We start from the raw sequence: 8,377 nt of genomic DNA, 5'->3' as shown, positions 1-8,377 counted from the left end.
CCCTACACATCACAAGATGTTTAGAGTAGTCTCCCATCCACTCTCCAGACGCCAGTACCACCCCTCCCCAACTTGGGACAGTGAAATGTTTCTAAGCATTGCCAAATGTCTCTTAGGAGGCAAAATTGCTCCCAGTTGAAAGCTCATCATAGATCACTCCACCTTTATACTAGCACAGTTTTTTTTTTTTGAGAGGTTTTTTATTTTTTATTTTTTGCTATAGGGCGCATGCGCTTACCAGACAGACAGAGAGAAACATAGAGACAGAAAGCGAGAAATCACCCCCCAGGGGGGATGGTCACACCACAATCCCTTCTCCTCCATTCTCCTCTCGGGATCTTGGGCATGCAAGCACACGCGCCCGGCATGAGTTTTAAGCCACTGGGTCTGGGATGCGAATTGCGGTCAACTACGTGGGAGTACAACGACATAGCCATTATGCTAACTGCTGGTTCCCATATTAGCACAGTTTTTCAAATAATTTTCAAGTGCTTAATCTTATTTAAAGTAAGGTAACAATGATTACTTAGGATCACAGTTTACTTTGCAGTTGTCAGAAAAGTCATGACACTTTTGCCTAGAAAAATCCGTCACGACTTTTCTGACAACCCAATAGTTTCTTGTGGTTGCTGTAGCAAATTGCCACAAATCTGATAGATTAGAATAAGATGTTTATCCTTTCGTTGTTGTGGAGGCCAAAGTCTGAAATCAAGGGGTCCTTGGGGCTGTATTCCCTCTCAAGTTCTAGGAGAGAATTCTTCCTTGCCTCTCCCAGCTTTTGCTGACTCCAGGTGTTCCCTGGCTTGTGGCTGCATAACTCAAATCTCTGCTTCCATCTTCATATGCCCTTCTCTTCCATGTCCTCTCTTCTATGTCTTATAAAAAAGCTTGTTGAATTTTGAGCCTACTGATAAATTCAAGATGATCTCATCTCAAAAATAAGGTATCATTCACATGTTCTGGGTAGAGGTATCTTTTGAAGGATCACCATCTAATTCATTACATAGACCATACTTTTTTCCTAAGAATTCAAACATTTCAGGTAATAGATCATCTTACCAATTTTATAAATGCACTAAAAAAAATATGTAGAAACAAGTAAGAAAATGGGGCAAGGGAGATTAGGAGCAAATTGACTATGATCAATGAGTTAAGATTTATTGAAATAATCTTCTAGTCCATGACCAGGCCCTTCCCCAGGGGATCTGTCATGGGATAGTTGAAAGAAGCAGTTGAATTGCCCTCTGCCTTATAAATCATAAAATGTACAGTGAGTTCATGTGGGAAATTGAAAATCAAAGGAGAATATAGCTAGATTTTCAGATCTGTGGGTTGATTTTATTTTTAATTAGCTGTGGGCTTCTAAAATCAGCAAGATTTTCTAGTACCTAGCAAAATAAAACAAACACAGAACTCCATAGGCCATAATAAAATAGCTTCCAATGCATTTACTTTAAAATTCATCCCCCTGTATGTTGCATGTTAATTTTTAAAAAAAATCTGTGGTTACAGTGCCATGAGCAGAAATGCAGAGCATTATTTTTTATAATGCACAGTATTAATCACACCCTCATTTACTGGGGCTGATTCCTCAAAACACTATGAGATCATGCTCACTTAACAGAGCTTGGTCACAGAGGAACGGTCTGCTGATTTCCCCAAAATATTGCATTTACTTTTTTTTATACCTCTGCATTTTCATTGTAAGTGATGTTGACATTTTAACCAGAGTATCCAGTAAGTTATGAATCACCAGCAGACACCAAATGACTCAGAATTACAATCTTCATTTGTATAAAAAGCCTTTTAAATATATCACAGCTGAACAATCTGCTTCTTGATTTCTCCTACAGCAGTCAAGATCTGTCTTCTAGGGGTTGGCACAAAGATGTCCAGTCCGTTACTGATTTCTTTCTTATCTCTGTTTACAACTGTATTCACCAAATTATATTCTTATCATTCCCTTTGTTGAATGTCCTTGAGTTTATCCACACATTTTTTTACTCATTAAAAAGTAACCTATCCACATGGCTTAAACTTTTTAAAATAGCAAACAGAGTACAGAGTATAAAGAATAAGTTTTCCACCAGTCTCAGGTCTCTGTTAATCTTCTATTTGTCTTTTTAAGCATATTTTATATATTCTCAAGTCTCTTTTTAAAGAAGATCCTTTTCACTAAAGCACAAATCATTCTTTCTTAATCATGCAGTTGTCATATTTTTGTTTTAGACAATAGTCTCTGACAAAATTAACCCTATCCTGCCCCAAATCTTCTGAGTAATTTTTAGCAAGTCTTTAGAATCAGCACGCATCATCTCACAACTTGAAAAAAGATTTTAAAAACTATTTTAATAAATAATACTCAGCCAACTTGATCCATATTGTTCTCTATGTCATAACCAGCACACTCAAACATCCTTAAAGTACTTTTTAAATTTTATTCTGAGATAAATAATGTATTTTCTTAAAACCAGATTTTGAATGAGAAATCTCATTTCAAAAATAAAATATCTCGGGACCAGTAGTTAGTGTAATGGCTATGTTGCTGGACTCCCATGTAATCGACCGTGGTTCAAGTCTCGGACCCAGTGGCTTAAACTCATGCCAGGTGCATGTGTGTGTTTGCCCAAGATCCTGAGAAGAGAATGGAGGAGAAGGGATTGTGGCTTGGCCATCCCCCCTGGGGGGTGATTTCTTGCTTTCTGTCTCTGTCTCTCTCTGTCTTTCTGGTGAGCGCATGTGCCCTATAGCAAAAACCTCTCCAAAAATAAAATAAAATACCTCCATTACATAATCCCAAGGACCACCAAACCCTTATCTTTTCTCTGATTAAAAAAAAGAAGAAGAAGAGAGGTTGTTAATGAATTTATCCATTAAAGAAAAACAGGTTTATGTGAGCTAGATTTAGATTTACACCAGATCATAATACAACCACACAGTACAACTTTAGAAGTGAGCACAGTCTGAAAGCAATCAGGTAAAACTTATAACAATGAAAGTTGAGTTCCAATAGTACCATGATATCTGATAGTTTCATAAATATCTTAAATGGCATTAGAACTGTTCTTTGGCTACAGCTGTTCCATCCTTCTGCTGCAGATTGATTATAAACAGGAGTATGAATGGGGCCTGGTAAATGCTTCATAATCTTGCCAGGGTGTCAGAATATTAAGGACACTGTACATCCATGGGTATCCAGCAGATGGGCAAGGACGCTGGGTATGTTTAGAAGATGCTTCCTGATTTTGAGTCCCTCCCTCCACCCACACAGGCACATAACATACATGTTTTTAGACAGATCCTTCAAGAAGCAGACACCAAGACAGAATAACCTATGTAAGAAATTTATCAGGGATCCACCAGAAAGAAAAAAAAAAATAGGGGAAGACTAGAAGAGCAGTCAGATGTTCATACACATCTGCCCTAGTGAAGGAGAAAGAGAAAAAAGAAAAGGAAAATGGAAGTTTAGATAGCCATGTCTCACTCTGTAGTACACTGTAACAAATAAATAAGCATAAAGTTAGAGCCTGGAGTAAAGAAGAGCTCTCTGAAACCAAGATTGCCTCTAAGCGGAATTTCTCATCTCAGTCTTTGTCAAAGCCTGCTTTAATATTCCAGAGCTGCTCAGCCATTGGCAGAAGTCAGTGATGGTGTGACCTCAGCACCAACATGGCAAATTGCAAAGCCCAGCACTTGGGCTCCTCGTTCCATTATGCTCCCTGCAATTGGTGATTCTTCTGACAGACACACACACTTTCTTAGGTGAGACCCACAACTCCAAACATATCTGAGGCTGATCTCTAGAGCCATAGATGTATAAAATTAAAAGTATCTGAGGAAGGACATTTGGAGGAGGGACAGGGAGGCAAAGCATTAATGGCACAAAGAGGTGTGGTATTATCTGTTGAAGATATTTCATAGTTTTACCAACAGTACTAGGGAGAAATGTTCACCTGTTGAAATATTCATTTTGTAAGACAAATAATAATGTGATTGAATGTATGGAAGAAAATGAAATGAAATAATAATAATAATAAAGTATTTGTAAAGTTGAAAGTATTTGATTTCAGAGTTTCAGCATGTTTCTCCAACTCAAGATTGCCATCTTCAGAAATATTTCCAATTCTAACCTTTCCCTGGGTCAGCAAAGCAATATTGTAGATTAAACTAATCCACACAAAGAAGGAATGACCACTCTGCTGTCTGCTTGCTCCTTCTAGAGCTTTAACTTGTCAAACTGAAAGGATCTTTAAGTGATAGACATATTTTTATTGAGGTAAACTCCACTTAAAGTAAAATACACAAACGTTAATTATAAAATATTAAGTATAAAATATGATAAATAATATATTCACTCACGTAGTCACCACCCCTAGCTAAATAAAAGACTAACAAATTTAAAGGGATGAGAGAAAGAAATAATTCATGTCTTTTTCTACTAGTCAAAGCACATAGATGCTCTAATACTGCATTCTACTGATAGAAAAAAAGTGTGGAAGATATATAAATAGCCCAAAATCAACTAGCTAATAGGTACAATCAGGATTCAAACTCAGCTGTACAATTCCTACAGCAAACCAATGGTTTTCTCCCTGAAATTTCCAAAGCACAACTCTGTAACAACCCCAGCTTCAGTCATTGGCCAGCAGAGCAGCCAGAGGTTAAGATAGGAGAGACCAGCAATACAAGGGCCATCTCTTCTGCGTTTACTCAGAAAAGGAAGTGAAAGCTCTGCCTCCGTAGGCATATGGAGGCAGAACATTGACGAGATGGGAAGGTGTGGTGTTATCTGTTGAAGATATTTTGATCAACTGGACTGGAGAGTAATGTTCACATATTGAAATGTTCACTTTGTAAGCTAAACAATGTGATTGAGTGTATTTTTAAAAATTTAAAAATCAATAAAAAATGATAATCATATTGAGAAAAAAATATATTCTTGCACAAAAAAAAGAAAAGGAGGGAAAGACGACCAGCTTTCCTTATAGGCCCTGTCTAGGTCTATTCTCAGTTCCATTTCATTTTAGAAACAACAGGATTTTGTTAACCAAATGCCTCTTAGTGACCTATCTGGGAAAACTAAAAAGAGTTTTCTGTCTCTCCTCTCCCCAGTATGACCCCAGGGGATTGTTATTGTTATCATTACTGTTATTACCAATTAAAAGATGAGGAAACAGTCTTTCTGTTTACACAATTTATCTAGTATTACACAGATTAGAGTGTCTTTCTCCTTCCTTAATTTTGGCTTCTTGAAAACAGACACTATCACTGTTTTTCTTTAATATCTCCACTGGCAACCATCCTGCAGATTAAAGTACAGACAGATGGTAGTGAATGAATGAATGGATGGATCCCAACCAAGACGTCTGCCTTCAAGTTCAGAGGTCTTTTTAATAGGCAGTAGGTAGTAGGACCTTACTTCTCTCGTATTCGAAACCCGGAGGCTGGACCAGATGACCTCTAAGATTTTGTTCAATGCAGTAACACCAGGATTCCATGTGTCTGCACTCAAAACAGGCCTTTAAAGAAAAAGAAGAGGGTTTCTCTCTGACAACACCTTATATTACCAAAGAGAGATCTAAGTCCTTGAGTGTAGGAGGGGAACCCTCTGTAACTAATGAGTAAAAGGCCCCATGGGATAAAGACTGTCAAGAAATGACCAGATAATCTAAAGGTGACTTTGAACACATTCCCCTTCTCAAATAGCACTGACTTAAAAATCAAATTCCCACTCTTACTGAGATAATGGTTACAAATTCTGAAAAGTTATTTTCATGAAAAATATAAGCACGTTACCAGCATGTTCAAAAAAAAAATACAGATACATTAATTAGTTTAGGGAACAAGAAAAAGAGAAAAATTGTGCATACATATAAATCAATGCTCAAGAAATAACTAATGAAAAGCCAGTCACCTTTCAGTCATGCAAACAACTCCAGACTGTCCCTAATAGTGTCTGGCCCTGATCTCTGTGTACCTTCCAATCTCATTGCTGGGGTGTCCCCAAGCATTGCCACTTGCCTTGTATTAGATTAGGCTTAAACTTGAAGACATTAATTTTGCCAAGTTCCTGTCCCTAATATTAGCCTGGGGTTTTTTTCTACAGCAGAAATTCTCAATGATATAAAACCCTACACATTCTCTTCTGAAGGAGAAATTATACCAATCCTGAGATTCAGTCCCTGTTTACATTTTCAGTCCAGGCATTTAGACTACTGATAAATTAAATTTTTCTCCCTTTGAATGTGAAATGTCGCTTGTTATTCAATCCTTTTTCTCTATTGTACATATATAGACTTAAACATGTTTATTCTGTAGGTATAGTTCGCCATGAATATTAAGCTTCTCTGATATGACATTTTTACATACTTTAATGGAAACTGTGGCTTTTAATCCACTGGGAATATAATATTATCATCCTCAAAGTGTTTTCTTAGACACAACACTCCCCATCAAGCTGAGTGATCTTACTCAAAACGATAATGAAAGGACCTCAAAGGTCCTTCAAGCAAGCAATTAATACCTTTAGAATAGGCTGATTTATCTCTGTTTTGGGGAAGGTTTCACTATGTTCAAATTACGCATTCATTTTTCAATTCAGAATCCTGTTGTTTCTGAAAAGAAAATACTTTTGCTCCTGTAGAGAGTAAAATTGATCCCATTTTTATGTCTGGGGTAGCACCTATTGGGTACCTTAGTTGGTTTCACTGTATGTAATGACAGAAAATGACATAATTTTGTAACACGCATTAACTTGAAGTGTGAAATAAGTCAAAGACAAATTATATCATTATTAAATGGACCCTCTGCCTCCAATTTCTTTTTTCTTTTTTTTTTTTTAAATGTCTTTCTTTCATGAGAATGAGTCTCAAAGTCAGACAGAGAAGCATCCTTGACAAGGTCCCACACCATGATCCCTCTCCCCAGCCTTCTCAGCCAGCCAGGATCATGGGTATATAGGTCAGTCAGGCAGCCAAACCTGTGGTCTTCCATGTGGATCCAGCATAGCCTGAGTAATGCATTACCGCTGTGCCACCAATCAAGCCCCAATTCCCTTCTTAATTATGTCAACAGCTTTTCATTTTTTAATTTATTGGAGGAAAAGGCAAACCTGTGCCTCCATCCCCTGGTACTGAACGATCTTGTAAGCCCCTTCTTCCCCTGGGCCTCCCATGCTTCCCTCCACAGCCCTTGGTAATCCACTATGCCTCATACCTTCCTCCCTCTGATAGCTCCCACACACTTGATTCCATCTATCACAGGCACATCTAGCATGCAGAAAATCCCCACCTCTTACTCTTACTCTTCAGAGGCATGCTACCTTTAACCAGCTAAGAATACGCTACTCTTCCTACAGATTTCAGTTCCATATTCACATTCTTCGGGAAAGCTCTTATTCAGCTCACTAACCTGGGCTCATTTCATCACATGTATCCCCTTCATTTTACTTATCAAACTATTCACAAACATTTTTGTGTGTGTTTTTATTTTAGTTTCATCTTCCCTCTTCCCTCAGGTACAGACTAACTTCCTAACTATTTTTGTGGTCATCAGTGTAGCTCCTGGCATATAAGATTCAATACATATGTTTATTTCAGAGACTGAAAGTTTTTAAAGTTAATCTTCATAAAGCACACAAAACAAGCTTTGGTAAGACCCTAAAGAAAGGGTCATCATAACATAAGGAAATACTTCTTTCCAATAAAGATTAGGGAGGAGAACTCTTGTAGAAGTCCAAGGAAAATATAATGAATTTTGGCTTTAAAGAAGAAAATTATGTAATTTTCTTAAGGACTAAAGGTCTCATAAAGAAAAAAACTGATTTGGTGAGTCTATATCCAGCTATGTAGTGTTTTGCTGGGTTATTTGTTTAAAAATGATTCATTTTTCCTTTTAAGCAGTAAAAGTCCAGTCTCATATTCAAAAATGTCTGCATCACAATGGTTGCTCCAACCTTGGGCTTAAGATAAAATATTTATAAACTGATGGAAAGAGGGCAAATGGACAACCTAACATCATATCTTAGAGAATTGGAAAAACAACAAAAAATCCAAAAAATTCCAGGAGAAAGATAATAAAGATGAGAACAGAAATAAATAAAACAGAAAATAAACTATACATAAAATAAAAGCAAAAGCTAGTTCTTCGTAAAGATAAACAAAATTGACACACCATTAGCTATACTAATTAAAAAGAAGAGTAATAGGAACCAGATAAATCAAATGCACAATGAAACGGGAGATATTACAACAGACATAATAGAAATACTAAACACCATTAAAGGACACTATGAGCAACTATACACCAACAAACAAGAAAACCTTGATGAGATGGACAAATTCCTGGATGCATAAAATCTACCAAGATCAAAGCAGGA

The sequence above is a fragment of the Tupaia chinensis genome, unplaced genomic scaffold (genome assembly GCF_000334495.1).
Source record: "Tupaia chinensis unplaced genomic scaffold, TupChi_1.0 Scaffold000085_1, whole genome shotgun sequence".
Lineage (NCBI taxonomy): Eukaryota > Metazoa > Chordata > Mammalia > Scandentia > Tupaiidae > Tupaia > Tupaia belangeri.
This window is presented reverse-complemented; position numbering follows the sequence as displayed.